The following is an 18,164-nucleotide window of genomic DNA, read 5'->3' as shown; positions in this document are numbered from 1 at the left end:
ACGGGAGGTAGAGAATCCAGTCATTCTCCCTTTTACTCCAAAAGCTTTCTGTCTGAAGCTAGCCTGAGCTAAGAGAGAGGTGATTTTAGCCGATGTTTGAGGTTTTTGACCCTTGCACCAAACTAGACATTTTTTTTATAGACATGAATATTTTTAAAATTTATTTTTATTGTAAACAAATGGGATACATGTTGTTTCTCTGTACATGGAGTAAAGGCATACCATTTGTGTAATCATACATTTACATAGGGTAATGTTGTTTGATTCATTCTGTTATTTTTTTCCCTACCCTCCCACCCCTCTTTTCCCTCTATACAGTACCTCCTTCCTCCATTCTTGCCCCCCTCCCATCCCCCCCTTTATGTATTATCATCCGCTTATCAGCGAGATCATTCGTCCTTTGGTTTTTTGAGATTGGCTTATCTCACTTACCATGATATTCTTCAGTTTCATCCATTTGCCTGCAAAGGCCATAATTTTATTATTCTTTATGGCTGAGTAATATTCCATTGTATAAATATACCAGTTTCTTTATCCATTTGAAGGGCATCTAGGTTGGATCCACAATCTGGCTATTGTGAATTGAGCAGCTATGAACATTGATGTGGCTGTATCTCTGTAGTATTCTGCTTTTAAGTCCTTTGGGTATAGGCCGAGGAGTGGGATAGCTGGGTCAAATGGTGCTTCCATTCCAAGCTTTCTGAGGAATCTCCATACTGCTTTCCAGAGTGGCTGCACTAATTTGCAACCCCACCAGCAATGTATGAGTGTACCTTTTTCCCCACATCCTCGCCAACACCTGTTGTTGCTTGTATTCTTGATAATCACCATTCTAATTGGGGTGAGATGGAATCTTAGGGTAGTTTTGATTTGCATTTCTCTTATTACTACAGAAGTTGAACATTTTTTCTTATGTCTGTTGATTGCTTGTACATCTTCTTCTGTGAAGTGTCTGTTCATTTCCTTAGCCCATTTGTTGATTGGATTATTTGTATTCTTGGTGTAGAGTTTTTTGAGTTCTTTATAGATTCTGGAGATTAGCACTCTATCTGAAGTATGGGTGGCTAAGATTTTCTCCCACTCTGTAGGCTCTCTCTTCACATTGCTGATAGTTTCCTTTGCTGAGAGAAAGCTTTTTAGTTTGAATCTATCCAAGTTATTGATTCTTGCTTTTATTTCTTATGCTATGGGAGTCCTGTTAAGGAAGTCTGATCCTGGGCCGACATGTTGAAGATTTGGACCTCCTTTTTCTTCTGTAAGATGAAGGGTCTCTGGTCTGATTCCGAGGTCCTTGATCCATTTTGAGTTGATTTTTGTGCAGGGTGAGAGATAGGGGTTTAGTTTCATTCTGTTGCATATGAATTTCCAGTTTTCCCACCACCATTTGTTGAAGAGGCTATCTTTTCTCCATTGCATGTTTTTGGCACCTTAGACATGAATGTTTTTGTGGCTTGGTGTGAGCAGAGCCCTTTTCATGATCTCAGATTGATCAGAAAAGTCAAGGGGTCTGCTGTTTTACCAAATGATGGTTAAAGAACCTGTCCCATGGAACACTTTAGAATAAGCAACAAAGCAAAAGAAGAAAATAGTTTTAAGTAGTACCACAAAAGTCCTGCTCTTTCAATATAATAGTTCACTAAATATCCAGGTTTAAAACTTACGTTGGAAAATATAGGGTTGGACATTGTCTTTGGAGTTTGAAATAGAGAAGATCCTAATATGTGTTGAGATTTGTTTGGCTTATTTTTTCAAACTGGAAATTGAGAGATTACAGGGCATGGATTCAGAGGTGAAGTTGAGCTGAAGGTCGCTGGGTAAATTTGGATGTGAATGGTACTGTTGAGGAAATGTGGACTCTATCTGGTCTGATGTTTCTACCTCAAGCTGGCTGACAGCTGTGCTCAAGTCCCCTGGAGAGAACTACTTTTGAAAAAAATTTCATGTGGCATCAGCCTCTGAACTATTTATGGAAAAGCAAAGCATTTCACTCAAAAGCAGCAAAGAAAAGAAAGCCAGGGACTATTTTCTCATGCTTTTGATGACTTTTCATTAGTGGGAGGTAGCTGAGCATGAGGGGACCTGCAGAGTAGTGATCGTCCATAACAAACACCAAGATAGGACCTGCCTCAGTCCTGGAGGCATGAAGCTCTGGTTGATTGAAATCAGGTCACCTGTCCCTAAGAATGACATCAAGCATTCCTATAGAGACCAAGCACTAGGACAGGCTAAGAGAAGGGAGGAGAATGGGGTGAGTGGACTGTGTTACCGTGGTAAACCTCAAGGAACAAAGGGAACGCTTCAAATTAGAGAGTGGAAAAGAAGGCCGGGTGAAAGGTTATGGGTTTTAGTCTTCCCTTCAATTTATCCATGATAATATTTTTATAATGCTTTTATTTTTAGAGAGATCTTTCAATAATATTATTTCATGTAATTCTTATGGTGTTCATCCACTATGCCACCTGATGGTGGAAACCAGAGGAGGGAGTTAAACAGGTTAGGTTGCTAATCCAAGGTCAGACAGAGGGGGGAAGAATTTAGACCAAAGTGGTTTTAGAGTTTCTGAATTCAGAGGGCTCTTTTTAGTGTACTAGTCTTTAGTGCTGTATTAAAGTGGGTGAAAGGATTTCAGACGATTTATGGACAATATTTAAAAATTTGTTAGTAATGTGTTCATTTCTAATGAAGATTTTTAAAATGTTTTATTTTTAAGATTGCCTTCTATTTTTGGCAAGGATACCAGTTTCAATTAATGAACTAAGATAACCTTTTCTAAGTGAAAAAAGTTAAAATTAAAAGATGTCAAATAAATAGTGGTACTGAGATGTGGCAATAATTGGGGAAGGTGAACTGCACTGCTCTGAGACTTACTGGTCAAGACATAGCTCTTAGAATTTGATTACATTCTCTAAATGTTGTTCTTCCTGTGTCATGTGGCTAAGTCTTGACCTCCCAATTTGCTTATAAACTGTGGACAAGGACCGTGTCTTAGATAATCCAAATGTAATGGGTTAAACTGAGTCTCTCCCCTAATATTTTTGAGTTGAAATTCTAACCCCAGTACAGCACCTCAGAATGTGGCCTTAATTGGAGATAGGGTCTTTACAGAGATAATCGAAATGAAGTCATTTGGTTGGGTCTTAATCCAATATGGTGGGTGTCTCTATGAAAAGAGAAACACCATGTGCACATGAAGAGAGTCCACTGTAAGCCACAAAGAGAGGCCCAAAACAGATTCTCCTTCAAGTTCTCAGAAGAAAATAACCTCACCAACCCCTTCATTTTGGATTTCCAGGCTCTAGAACTATATATATATATGTAAATATATATATATATATATTTTTTTTTTTTTTTTTTTTTTTTTTTTTTTTGTGGTGCTGGGGATTGAACCCAGGGCCTTGTGCTTACAAGGCAAGCGCTCTACCAACTGAGCTACATCTCCAGCCCCTAGAACTATAAAACAATATTTTCTATTGTTTAAGATACCTAGTGTGTGAGACTTTGATAAGGCAGTATCCATCAACGAATACACCAGATTCTTGCTTAAATACATAACAATTCTCAAACTGAGTACTATTATCTTCTTCCAATGTAATTTTGATCAAAGTCACTCCAAGATTCAAATGAAAAATGCCTCCTCATGAGCTGTAAGACCTTCCTTGGCTGCCCTTCTCTCCTCTACTTCAGCTGTGCTTCCCCTCGCCCCTGCATCATCTGCTCCTCTGAGGTAGCTTCTGGTGTCTCTTTTTAGGAACTGTGTCCTATATGTCTGGACTCTTGTCACCTGAATCATGTGGAGAGTCATCCCCCTTTCCACAGGCCTTTTTTTTTTGAACCATGATTACTTTTTAAAACTTCTGCTTTGTGGGATTTTTTTTTTTTCTTCCTCTGACCAAAAAAAAAAAAAAAAAAAAAAAAAATTGCTACCTTTAGAAGTGGTAGCACCCACTGAAAAGGAAGAGCACTGTTTGAACTCCCCACAGAGCCTGGCCCTTAATTAAGAGGTGTTCCTGCCGAGCTGTTGCCTGGCATGGCATTTGGAGGTCAGAATCTGTGTCTGTCTGGGTGGGCCGTGTTCTCTCAGCACACTGCATTGGCAACATTTGTGGGTGTGTTAACTGTCACTGTCCACCATGGACTCCTTGTTGTATGGACTGCCATGTCTTCATCATGTTTGGATCCCCAGTACCTAGGATCCAATTTTAGACTGCGTGAGTATTTTAAAAAGAGAACTGAGATTTGCAGTCCTTTGGGCACAAGTTCCATTTGATAGACAGTTGAATTCTGTGGTATGATGTACCTAGAGTGTTCTCCTAGTCTTTAGAGTCAGAATCTTGTTAATTTGGGGAATGTTTTTATTCCTGGACTGGATTTTTAAGACTTTTTGGATTCTGTTTATAATGGTTTCAGTACTGATCTAATCAGTCACAGCAGGCCGAACTAAATAATTCCCTCTTTTTGCCATAATCTCTTAAGGATATATTTTGTTAGTTAAACTAGATGCTTGTGATCATTTTCTAGAGTTCATTCTATTTAAATCATTTTTGTCTAGTTTTATGTTCTGCTTTCCATGACTGATTTTTTCTTTTTAAATCTGGCTGCCAACACCTTGACAAATAGGCCCTGCTGGGTGATGATTTTAATTTTTGCTTGATTTTAAGATTGCTATATTCACATAGTAATTTACTAATTAAATACTTCATCCCCAAATGTGTTACCTTCATTTTCTTCTGAAGAGTAACAGGATGGAACAAGGATATCCACACACCTGATTCCAGCAGTGAGACCACTTGGAAGAGCTGGAGTGGCATTTCCATTTCCCATGGTCAGACCTTGGCTAGTGATGCTGTCCCCCGACATGTGGGATAGATCTTGGCTTGTTGGAACAGCTATTCTGAGGAGTTCTTTGCTGCTCTGGGAGAAACATACAACTAAAAGTTATTTGTTGCCCCTATAGCAATCTCAGGTTGATGAAACTCAAACTACCAAACCAGGAAATTGACTTTAGCAAATCTTTTATAATTACTGTGCCAGGTTTTGTGGGTAGTACATAGTCTCTCCCTTCTAAGGACTCACTGTGTGTTGCACTCAGGATGGTGGCTCAGGATTAAGACTGGAACTCTAGGGTTAGGCATGAGTTTCTTTTAAATTTTCTGGCAGTGTGGCCTTCCTTCATGCCTACAGGGCTCTTGTGGGACCCCACCCTGCAACAGTCAGTCAGAGAGCAGTTCAGAGACTTGCTTCAGATTTCATGGCCAATTAGTGGAAATATCAGGACTGAAACTCAGGTTTCTGTGTTTATGAATCTTCTCTTTGTTCTCTGTTGGTGTTGCACTGTTTCCCTCAGTCTTTCTAGGCAAGTACCATGTTTGGTGGTGTTTTGATTAACTGACTTTTTTTTAAAACCAAACCAAACCAAACAAAAACCTTGGTTTGTATGTTCATGTATTGCCATGGTATAAATACTTCCACATTGCCAATTGTAAGCTACCAACTTCTAATAATCAGCTGGAAAATTCTTGAGTTAACAATGGGCCCCCGCACACTGCTGACTATATTCCTATTTTCTCTCCCTATCTATTCTTTTTTGTAATGTTGGTAGCATATCAGTGACCAGTGCCTTGTGAAATAGGCCCCTGGTGGGGATGAGAGATAAAATGATTATAATAAGAGAAGGCTTATTTCACTGATTAGTTCAGTTAAGTCTAGCATCCCCTGAATTCTAATCTCTGTCTATAAGAATTTGTAGTTTCCTTGAGTTAACATGAGGTAGTAAATGCTGGATTCTAAGGGAGGGTATTTTGTTTGATGCTAAAGCATTTTGAAACTGTTGTTGTGGTACTTGGAATCTCCCCTTCATAAATATTCTGCCTATATCCTGCATCCTGAGAGAAAATCCAGTGGAGGATGTACAGCATTTCTTGTGCATGCATCCTTTCGTTCGTATATCCATCCACTCATCCATCTATTCCCTCATTCATTTACTTATATTTGATATTACTCTTCCCCCAAACCTACTTGTGGCACTCCTCCATCTAACTATTTTGGTTTTAGAGACTGGAGAGGATAGGATACTGGGAAAATGTCATAAAAAGCCTTGCTGCTTAGAGAATAAGAGATTTACGAGTTGGGAAGGACCCTCAGGATGATCATTGCTCTTCTGCTATAGACATTGACACTGAGAACCGACAGATCTGCACATGATCACGCAGCTGTTGGAGTCCTTACTGGGCTCCTTTCCTGTGATTCTTGATCTTCCATTCAGTGTTCTTTCCATGACACCATTACGACTAATTGTTTTTCCCCTCACATTCACGTGCAGAGCCTGGGAAAAAATACAGCATGTTACTAGACTGTGACTTCAGATTGAATACACCTTAGAGTCCCTATGTGCCCTTTAGAGCACATCAAGCAGGTGAAAGAGAATAGGAGCACCGATCTGGGAGACTGCCTGGTATTCTTGTAGCCTCCTGCATCATGTGGCATGCAGGTTGTCGGGGGAGATTCAAGGTGCTGGGTGACACAAAGTGTGGGGCTTTTCAGAAAGAATCACTAAGGATCTTATATATTCAGAGTGGAGTCTGTGGTGTTAAGACGCAATAATTCATCTGTTTTGCATTGTGAGGAAGACTTGGCTCTGATGTGAGTATTTGGTTAAATTCCATAAGCATTCGAACACCTCCAGTCACCAGGCCGTGTGCTAGGCATTGGGAACACGCAGATGACTCAAGTGGCAGCTTGATTTTGTAGGAACACGTAACCTGTGGGAGAAGAGACACCTGAACAAATAAGTCAGCAGACTCTAACTGCAGCGCGCACACAGCGCACAGTGGCAGGAAGGGTCAGTTGATACGTAGTTCTCATTTGTTAGGGTAGGCTGCCCAGAAAGACCACGGGGTGAGGAGTCCAGCCATTTAGGTTTCAGTTTCAGCCCTGCCCCTGACTGATGGTGTGGCCTCGTGTGAATCATCCAGCATCTCTCTCTACTTTGGGGAAAGGCGGAATCATGAAAACTATCTAAAAGATTATTGGGAGAATTAAACAGATGTCTGTGAGAATGTTTTGAAAGTATTATCTGTCATAAATGAAAATATGTTATTTTCATTTTGCAAACAGATAATTTTTTTGTGTGCCTGAAAGCTCATATTCTTTGGCTATGCTCTACTTATATGCATTCATTATCAAATATTTATTGAGCACCCACGTGGCTCTAGACATATTTCTAGTGAATAAGTCAGAGAGGCTCCCTACTTGTGGAGCTTACATTTTAAAGGGGAAAGACAGAGAACAAATAAGTAAATAACACCAAAAAGCAGATAGTGTTCTAAGTAGAATGCAGGTAATAATTACAGGGTGATGTGATAGCAATGATGATCACATCACATCTTGTGGGTCAGGAAAAACCTCTCTGAAATGCGATGTTTAGGCTGAATGGACAGGAAGGAACAAGCTTTGCAAGCATCAGAGACAGTAGCGAGCGTCCTAGGCAGAGGGAATGGTTCTAGCATATGCCTACACAGGAGCAACCTTGGCAGGTTTTAGGAACAGAAAGAGGGCCAGAAGGGCTGGAGCCTAGGGGCAAAAGGGTAAAATAGGACAGTCATGTCAGAGAAATAGGCAAGGTTCTGGTCACAGAGAACTTTGTGAGCCAACATAAAGAATTTGGGTTTTATTCCATGTACGGTGGAGACCAGTGAAAGGTTTCAAACGAGAGTAATAAAACTTGAACTTTCAGAAGACCATTCTGGTTGCTTGTGGAGAAGGGATTATAGGTCAGACTGTCAGCAGCGCAGATCAGAGGGAAGATGGGTTTATACTGGGCTAACAGCAGAAGAGTTGACTGAAGTAGCATGGATATAGGATATTATGGAAGATGGTATCAGCAGAAACTCCTCATGGATCAGTTCTGAGGTTCTATGGGAAACAGGAAAATCAGGAATGGTTCCTTGATTTTCAGCCAGAGTGATTCAATACTCCGAAACAAAAGTATTTAGGGGAATGAGAAGGAAGAGGAGAGTCAGTCAAGAATTGTTTTGGCCATGGCAAATTTGACATGCCTCTAAGCTGTCCTGGATGTGCCAAGTAGGAGGAAGTTGGGTCCATGAATATAAAAGCCTGGGAACTATTGGCAAGCAGATGGCGCTGGAGGAGTTTACCCTGAGAGAGTGTGTCCACAGAGGAGAGGCCGAGCGTGAGAATGAGGAGTCCTATGGTCATGAGAAGTAGGATGGAGGTCCAGTCATATGAGAATAGAGAAGTTACACTGGGCTTGGCATTGTGTCCAGGGAGACCCCTGGTGTCTTGGCGAGTTTGGTGGAGGCAGGAGTTGGAATGAAATGGATTAGGGAGAAAATATGAGAGGAGGAAGTGGCTATTTTGGCTGTAGATAATTCTCGCAAGTTTGCTGTGAAGGGAAATAAAGCAATGGGGTAGTGGCTGGAGGAGCATTTGGATAAAACGAAAGTATCTTTACAAGTGAGACTGGATATGGTCTAATAGACATCATCTAGGGGACACTGATGATGCAGGAAAGGGGATCACCTCTGCAGGGTGTGAATCCTTGAGAAGGTGAGAACTGATGGAATTTAGAGAACAAGTCAGGGACTTGAACTTCCATAGGAACAGAGACACTTCATCCAGAATATCAAAAGGGAATGTAGAGAATATATACCTAGAGGCAGATGAGTGGTGCATGAATCTGTTTTGCTTTCATTTTTAATGCATTTAAAGGGTGGTGGGAGGTCAAGGAGAAAGGTAAACATTTGACCTAGCTGTGTAGGGAAGTCTGCTAGTGTGTGTGTGTGTGTGTGGTGTGTGTGTGTGTATATATATATATATATATATATATTTATATATTAGAACAATGTAGCAAGATTGCCTGGCAGTGTTGAGATGGGTCATCTTGAGTCTGAAGTAAGACCCCTGAGTGTTCTTGTGCTTGGTTTTGTTTGATTTTTCCACAAGCTGGGTTGCAGGTATTGTCTAAATAGTAGCTAATTTAATCAGTGTTAGGTTTTGTCGTGGGAGTACAGTAGGAGTGGAAAACAGAGTTACAGCTATTACCAAGAGGATGATTATAAGAATGAATCAAGGAACCAAGTAAGATGAGACAATTGACCACTTGGGGTGAATGATGAGAGATAAAGTGGATTGGAGAACCGGAATGGAAATGTGTCTAGGGTGGGGGCACTGGAGCTAGGTGATCAGGTGTGTGAATATAGAAATGTGTCCAAAGATAGAAAACAGTTTCCAACATGATAGAATGAAAATCTCAGGAGTGAAAATCCCTTCAGGTTAAATGCGAATATTTTGGGAGTTTTGACATAGTTAAAAAGAAGAAGAAGGAGAAGAAGAAAAATGTATCATTAATTCTCAAGTTATAGACCTTTGGTGGGGTTGGCATTAGAAGACTAAGACCTGGATGTTCAGGAAGGGGTGTTGGGAAATGAGATCATTTTCTTTTACCAAAAGATCTGGAAAGAGACTTTTAGAATCTCTTTATTCTTACATAATCTTAGCAGATATGGCACAAAGAAGCATAACTAATGCTTTGGGTTAGTAAGTAAATATCCATGGGGTGGGCCTTAGAACTGGGCTTTTCAGCTATTAAGTTCACAGGACTCTAGTCCTGTCTCTAGTACCTTGTTTCTCCTCACCTATCCACAATGATGAAGAAGATCAAGTGTATCCTATGTGGATACAAGTTGCTACAGACAATTCAATTGTAAGAAAGCTCTTTACTGACATTCTAATTATAAGAAAGCTCTTTACTGACAGATTCAAATGGATGACTTTCCCTTAGAACTTAATTGCATGTAGGAAAAACCCAATATAACATGGCTAGCCAACTCTTTCAGTCAATTTTTTTTTTTTTTTTTTTTTACTACTGTGGCCAAAAGGCCTGACAAGAACATTTAGAGGAGGAAAAGTTTATTTTGGGGCTCATGGTTTCAGAGGTTTCAGTCCATAGATGGCCTACTCCACTCTTTTGGACTCTAGGTGAGGCTGAGCATCATGGAGGAAGAGTGTGGTGGAGGGAAGTGGCTCAAGACATCAACAGGAAGGAGAGGAAGGGTGGGGGGAAGGAGGGGGGGGCGGGGAGAGAGACTCTGTTCACCAGAGACAAAATACATACCCCAAAGGCATGCCCCCAATGATCTAAGTCTTCTAGCCATACCCGACCTGCTTTCACTTACCACCTGGTTAATCCCTATCAGGGGATTAATTCACTGATTCTGTTAAGGCTCTCATAGCCCAATCATTTCACCTCTAAACTTTCTTGCGTTGTCTCACACATGAGCTTTTCGGTGATACCTAATCAAACCACAACACCAACCAGAGCCAGTAAGTGGTCCGGCTATATATTATCAAGGTTGGTCTTAGATGAACATGAAGACCTTGAACACATCTGTGTGGTATAATCTCAACAGATAGTCTGGCTGCTATAGAGGTCAGCAGTTAATGCTGAAGGACAATGTGCCTCATACACAACCTGAGTGAAGCCTGAAAAGTGTTTTGTTTACAGTCGATCACATGATTAAGCTGGGAGACGGACGTGTTCTTCTTCTTTTTTTTTTTTTTCTTCAAAAGATCTGAGGCCCTGTTACATTTTGTCATTCTTCTTCCCTGTGTACTTCCTCAAGCTGACAGGTCTTAGAGCCATGTTTATCTTATCTGCCCTGAAGAGAATGAATTTTCCAGAATGTTTTGGTTCATTTCCTTGAGAGCTTTTAAGCTTTAGATTTTTTTTTTTTTTTCTGACAAGAGATAGCCATAAAACTTTAGGGAAGTGACTCAGTGTCCTAAAATAAATCATGGAAGTTGCTGAGGACTTTGTACAAATCAAGTCACATTGTGCAGAAACAGGCTGCATAGTATAAATGTCTTTTTATAAGGACTTTAAAAAAATTATGGCATCTTGAAAAACTGAAGGTTTGAACTTAATGAATCTTTCTCCTATGAAGAGATGAATTTTTAATACAGTCTACCTTTTCCCTGGAAGTCTTTTTTTTTTTTCCCCCTGCCAGGTACTGGGACTCAAGGCCTTGAGCATGCTGGGCAAGCTCTCTACCACTGAGCTACAATCCCAGCTCCCTAGAAGTCTTTTTAATAGTCTCTATGCATATCCAAATATATGTGAAATACAGAGACATTTAATGATGTTTCTATATTAATGTGATTATGTTTCTTATCACATATCTATTAAGCACTCTTACACTTCATGAATACCAAAGTATCAAAATACAATCTTTAATTGAGTGTCATTGTATGGTCTGTGGGTATTCAGTATTTACTAGCAGTTTCTTTGCTTGAGGCTCTGCTCAACCTAACACAGTTAAAATTGGTCATCAGTGGGGAGAGCCACCGAAGAATTAAAAACTCCAAGGTAAGGAGGTATACTTATTAGTTAATTCTAACTTTATTTGATTTGAAAATATTTAACTATACCTTGAAAGTATGTATTTGACCTCCTGAATTAAATTGTTGGCTGTGGAAATTTTGTTTGCTCTCATACAGTTTGTTTTGGGGGGACTTCACGCATATTGTCAAAGGTCCACTGTGGTAATTTATTTTAGGTGTCACAAAAATATATCAATAAAGATGTTGCATTATTCACTCTGAAAAAAGTGATTAAGTGAATAAAAGAGAAAGTAATGAAGCATACTATCTCTCGGTGAACTGAATAAGTGATGAAAAAGTAGTCAGACCATGCACCGTGTTTCCAGCTGAAAGTCTTTCACTTAGATTCCCATGTTGGACAATAGTTCCAAAGTTTCTTTGACTATGAATCCTCCCCCAAAACTAAACCTAAGGGCTGTTAAAGGGCCAGCAACTATATAACTGCATGGTTATTGAATTTCTGAGGAAAAGTGATCATCCTTAGTAACCTAAGTTTATTATGGCAAGCTTCTCTCCTTGTGATGCATGGTTATTTCTCATACCCTCTTCTTTTTATGATCCTGTAAACAGTAGCCATCCCTTGAATGTGTGTTTTAATTTTTCTGGGGAATTTTGTTTTCCTTTGAGGTCATGTTGGTAAAGAGAGTATTCCCGTTAATAAAGCCTGTTTTCTAGGATTACAAAAGGAAGCTCTTTAAATGCTCCTAGTTCATTTCAAAACATCTGTGACTATATTTTCATATCTGTGTGTATAAAACATCTATGAAAGGTATACTGTTATCCTGCCTGGTATTTTGAAATATTTGATAAGAAGAGTACCTGATCCATGAGTTTAGATGTAGTTTTTAAAGAAGTATTTTATTTATAATTTGGTGCAAGAGTACTTGATTTTTTGTAAAATTTCTAACAATATCAATTGTTTTCCTTTCTCCATTAAAGAAGTATAAATGACAAATTATATATAATATACTCACACACACACACACACTCTTTTAAAAAAATTATCACACTGTACATATTCTTTAAATTACTTTTTTTTCCACTTTGCAATGTGTCTTGGCCATCTCTCAATATTCATTGTTTTTAATTTCTTCAAAATACTCCCTGATATGATTCTACCATAATTTATTTAATCATTACCCTATTAATAGTCATTTGGGTTGGTTTCAAAAGTTGCTATTACAAATATAGTAGTCCCAGCCCTACTATTCACGGTTTTGATTTCTGCAGTTTGGCTATCCAGTCAGCTGGAATCTGAGAATATTAAATGGAAAGTTCTCCGAATCAACAATTCTTAAGTTTTAAATTGCTCACTTTTCTGAGTGATGTGATAAAATTTCAAGCCATTCTGTCCTATCCTGCCTGGCAGTGCCTCATTCCTTTGTTTAGTTTTATACAAACTGTATGCTACCCATCTGTTAGTCATGCAGCAGCCCTTTGGATTATCACCTTGATTACTGCAAATCACAGTGCTTATGTTCAGGTGGCCCTTATTTTCCTTATTTTTTTCCTCTAGCAGTCAATATTTTTCTTTTTTTTTTTCATTTTAGTTATGACAGTAACATGTATTTTTTAAAAACATTTTTTAGTTGTAGGTGGACACAATACCTTTATTTTACTTTTTTAATGTGGTTCTGAGGATTCAACCCAGGGCCTCAAGCACACTAGGCGAGTGCTCTACTACTGAGCCACAACCCCAGCCCACATGCATTTTGACATATCATACATACATGGAGTATAACTTCCCATTCTGGTGGTTGTACATGATGCGGAGTTACCCTGGTCATGTCTTCATATACGAACATAGGAAAGTTATGTTCCATTCATTCTACTGCCTTTCCCATTCCCATTTTCCTCCCCCACACCTCCCCATCCAATCCGGGGAACCTCCGCTCCCCGCAGTCGTCAGTATCCGCATATCAGAGAGAACATTTGAGGTGGCCCTTATTTTACTTAATAGTAGTGCCAAGTAAAAGAGTAGTGATGTTGACCATTCATATGTTAAAGAGAAGTGTAAAGTCCTTTAAGTCAAAATGTGCAAGTATAATGAGGTATTGAGGGAGAGGACAGAGCAAGAGCACACACTCACACAACTTTTATTCTAGCATATTGTTATGATTATTTTATTTTATTATTGTTAAGCTCTTACTGTGCTTAATTTATAAAGTTCATAATTTGTATTTATATATAGGAAAAAATATAGTAAATACAGAGTTCAGTATGGTTGGTGGTCTCCAACATGCACTGGGGGTCTTGGAACACGTCTCCCACTAATAAGTGGGGGGGACCCACTTCGTGCCAAGTTATGTTCCTACACTTATGTTTTTGAGCATTTGTATTAATATTTCCAAAAAAAGCAATTTCTAACATGGAACGGCTAAGGCAAAGAATATGCACATGTAATTTGAGGGTTATTACCAAATATCCCTCCAGAAACATCAATTTACTAAAGCCCATTATTAGGCATGAAATGAAATAATTTAGAAGTTTCTCAAATGGTAGAAATTATGAATTTGCTGAACTATTAAGACAAGTATCACAAATGAATTTGTATAACTCAAGTTTTATGGCAAAGGCAATCCAAAATTCATATTTTTCTTCTTTGGAACATCAATTTTATTATACAGTTTGTGAGGAAGAGAAATTCATTCAGAAGCATGCCTGCTATCCCAGAAGCCAGGGAGGAAGGCCAGGGAAGAGCAGGGCAGGGGGAGGTGTCCCAGGGCAGAGAGTCTCTGATGTGTGTGGCAGGTGGGGGCAGAGGAGAGTCGTGGGGGATCCAGATGCTGTGGATTGAATTGGAGAATGGGGAAGCCGGAGCCAGGTGGCACGCCTCACTGCTGAAGCTGTTTGAGTGCAGCCCTGACAGGTGACTGGTCCACCATGTCAGGATGCTCAGAGCTGGGGGTCTTCTGGCCCTCAGTTGGTCTGTCTGTCTGATCAGGGCAGGTTCCCTGGAGCCACTGTGGTTTGAAGCCTAGGCGCCTGCGGGCTCCTTGCATGGGTGCCACTCTTCTTCTGGAGGTGGGCTCGCGGAAGCAGGGCACACAGCAGCACAGCTGCCGGATGCAGGTGGCCATCCTCCTAGTGACCGCCCTCCAGCCCCTGTGGCTGTCAACGGATCGACCTGAGGAGGGACCCTGGGAGGAAGAGCTGGGGCCTTGTGCTACCCATCTGCTGAGGATCCTCCAGGGCCTGGACCTGGCGTGGTCGGGCCTGCGGGGCACAGGGTCTGGCTTGGAGGCTGGGCTGGGAGCGGGTGTGTCCCCATGGAAGAAGCGCAGAGGAATCGTGGGCACACTGGCACTTGCGGTGCCCTTGTGTCCCGATGACTTGGCCTCCTCGGGCTGCTGCTGCTCACAGGGCCGGGGAAGGGCAGGCTCGGTGGCACACTTGTTGGGATGCATGCAGTGGGGATCCCTGGGACCCGGGCGAGGCCCGACCACCCGACGGCGCACAGGCCTCGCCTGGAGCTCGCAGCCCACCCCCTGGCTTCGCTGGTGCAGGAGGATAAGATAGGTCCCCATGGCCTCATCGAACTTCCGCTGGTCCAGGGACACCCAGGCGTTGTAGGGGTCGAAGCCCATGTCAAACATGATGGTCATGATGGCGGGGTCGGGGCGCGAGGGCAGTGGCTGGCCGCAAGGACCGGGCGGGGCTTCCTGGCCCTGGCTCAGCCACGGGTGCCCCATTACCTGCTCGAGGGTGGGCCTCTGGGCGGGGTCCACCGTCAGCATCTGCTGGATGAGGCTGCGGGCCTCCTGGGAGAGGTGCGCGGGGAGCTCGTAGCTGGCCTGCACGATGAGCCTCTGCAGGTCCTTGGCCGTGCTCGCCTTAAACGGGCGCCTCCCTGTGAGCATAAGAAAGAGGGTGACCCCCAGGCTCCACACGTCCGCCGGGGGACCCTCGTATTCTTGCTTCAGGACGATTTCAGGGGCACGGTACGGCAGAGTGCCCCAGAAGCTGGTGAGCTTCTGCCCAGGCCGGACCCTGGCGCTCAGGCCAAAGTCTATGAGTTTGACCTTGCCGCCCCTGTTGTCCACCACGAAGTTCTCGGACTTGAGGTCGAGGTGCGCGATGCCCCGCTCGTGGCAGTGGCGCACCGCACACACCATCTGCCTGAAGGTCCTGCGGGCCTTGTCCTCCTTCAGCCCACCTGCCGCCGGGATGCAGCACCGGAGCTCTCCCCCACCTGCGTGCTCCATGACCATGTAGATGTTGCTCGGGGTCTCGATGACCTGGAACAGCTGGATCACATTCGGGTGCTCCAGGGCCATCAACCACTGCGTTTCCAGTAGGACGGGCTGGTTCCCCTCTGTCTTGGGCACGACTTTCACCACCACCTCTGCCCCGGTGAGGAGATGGCTGGCTAGAAGCACCTGGCTGAAGCCCCCCTGGCCAAGCTCCCTCACGACCTGGTAGTGGTCCGTGAGGGCCGCCTCGTAGCAGGAGCTGGGCCCCTGTGGCCCTACACTAGTCTGACTGCACTGACTGCACATCCTAAAGCCGGAACGACAACTAAGGATGCTACCTTAAAAAAAAATAACAAACTCAAACAAAAGACCCAAACCAACAACCAAAAGACAAAACAAACAAACAAAACCCAAATCAAAAAAACAACAGCAAAACACCACCACCCCAACCACCAACCACCAGCCACCAACCACCAACCACCAACCACCAACCACCAGCCACCAACCACCAAAAACGCTCACTATCTGGGAGTCCGACAGGTCACCAACAAGAGCTTCCTGTACTTATGGACAAAAAACCCAGCTGCAGCCACCCTCTTATATGGCCGGTGGCTGAACTCCCATCACAGTGGTTCCCTTGTGAGGTCACAGCAAGCAATGCCCTGGTCACGCCCGGCCAGAACCCCTAGTGGTCATCTCACTTCGGGGCCTCCAGGACCTCTCCAACTCTCATAAGAAGAATAAGAAAGGACCCCACAAGCTTTTTGTTTTGGGGGTGTGGGCACTGAGAGTTAACATGTTTAGAGATTCAAACTTGTCAGATCCTTCAGGGCTCTTTTCACTTGGAGTCTGATGAAAATCCCTACTAACTTTGGACTTTATAGGCCTCATCATATCTACACTCCAAGAATTCAATTCCTACTTCTTCTCTCAGAATGATTGGTGTCAAAGGGAGGTAGCACTTCGCTCACATGGTGATGCTCCCACCAAATGCTCTGTCCCCTAGGATGCTCTAGAGCTTGGCATGAACACCTATGGGACTGAGAGGGAGGGAGCATTCCTCAGCCTTTCTCCACAAGTTTCTCATCAGATTTTGCTCTGTAAATCCTGGATGGCTAAATGCCCAGGGTTGATACGCTCAAAGTGATAAAGGATAAAATATGGAAGCCAAGATCCTAGAATAAGCAAAGGTGTCCTAACAGATGCCTGGGTCCCTTCCTGCCCCTGTAACCTCAGTACCTTAGACTGGATAACTTATTAACAATAGCAGTCCACTTCCCACAGTTCTGGAAAGTGGCAAGTTCTAGGTCAAAGCACCTTGTTGCTGTCTTCTCCCATGCTGGAGGGTCAGAAGGGTTGAAGTCATTCTCTCAAGCCCTCCTCTTTGTTTGGTTATTTTGTTTTTTGTTCTTTTTTTTTTTTCTTTTTACTTACAGGCCATTGAAGCCAGGGCCCAGGGCATGAGGCAAGTGCTTTCTGCAACTCACGTACTTCCACAGAATTTTTTTTTTTTTTTTGAGACAGAGTCTCAGTGAGTTGCTCAGGTCGGACTTGCTTTTGTGATCCTCCTGCCTCCATGTCCCGAGTAGAGAGGATTCGAACCTGTCATCCTTTGGATGTGAGATGCCCCCCACCCCACAAGCTCCTCTGCTAGTGCAGGGTAGTCAGAGGTGACATGATTGGATTGGGAGAGCTGTAATCTTCAGTCCATCCTAGGTTGAATGGACTGACTTGCTGGTTACCATAGGCAGGTGGAACGTGGCTGTTTACTCTAGGCAACGGGTCACTGGGGTGATGTCCTGGAAGGGATTTTCATCCCTGTAACCATTGCCCCACTTTCCTTCTCTCTCTGCCTCCTGGCTGCCCTGAGAAAGAAGCTTTCCTCTGCTGGGCCCTTCCCCCATGATGGGCTGCCTCACCTTGGCCCAGAGCAATAGAGTCAGTAACTGATGGACAGAGACCACTGAAACCTTGAGCCCTATGTGAATATTTCCTCCTCCAAGTTTTTCTTACTGGGTGAATGGGCCAGAGCATTGATAAACTTAATTAATACATAGCCATAGGCCATTGTTCCCAACTTGAAAAATGTACTCCTGCGTGTGTGTGTGTGTGTGTGTGTGTGTGTGCATGGGTGTGCGCATTGCTGGGAAGTGAACTGCTTCCTTGAGCAGTTTGGAGAATCATTCTTAAAGTACACCTCCCATCCCTGGGTTTGGAGCCTCATGCCCTGTCTGCACTCTTGAGGAGTTGGTCCCCACTAGATGTGCCTGTGTGAGGAGAGTTCCTCAGGTTGACCTGAAGGTCATTGGATGAGGTACTCAGATCTCAATAAGACAGAAGGATCTCTGGTAAGGCACATCTGTGACAATTATAAAAGCCAATGCCACTTGTTTTCTACAAGGTATAAGAGAATAACGTAGCAGAAAACCCCCACTCTCTTCTGTATTGAGCACACTGTGTGCACAAGTGACATTGTGACATCACTGACTGAGGGGTGGGCATGGAGAGCCCAGCAGCAGCATTCTCTGCACTAGTGATGTTCCCCTGCCACAGGTTCCCATCAGGGTGGTATTC

General features: G+C 42.8%; 1 protein-coding gene and 1 non-coding gene across 3 annotated transcripts in view; one reads left to right on the top strand and one right to left on the bottom strand.

Annotated features, from left to right (window-relative positions):
* The window catches only part of Hecw2 (HECT, C2 and WW domain containing E3 ubiquitin protein ligase 2), a 373,687-nt gene that overhangs the window by 167,399 nt on the left and 188,124 nt on the right, over positions 1-18,164 (top strand). The gene's annotated exons all lie outside the window — the stretch shown is intronic.
* Trnat-ugu (transfer RNA threonine (anticodon UGU)) lies at positions 3,367-3,440 on the bottom strand. Its single transcript has one exon. It is a non-coding gene; the product is annotated as a tRNA-Thr (tRNA).

The sequence above is a fragment of the Sciurus carolinensis genome, chromosome 3 (genome assembly GCF_902686445.1).
Source record: "Sciurus carolinensis chromosome 3, mSciCar1.2, whole genome shotgun sequence".
Classification (NCBI taxonomy): domain Eukaryota; kingdom Metazoa; phylum Chordata; class Mammalia; order Rodentia; family Sciuridae; genus Sciurus; species Sciurus carolinensis.
This window is presented reverse-complemented; position numbering and strand designations above follow the sequence as displayed.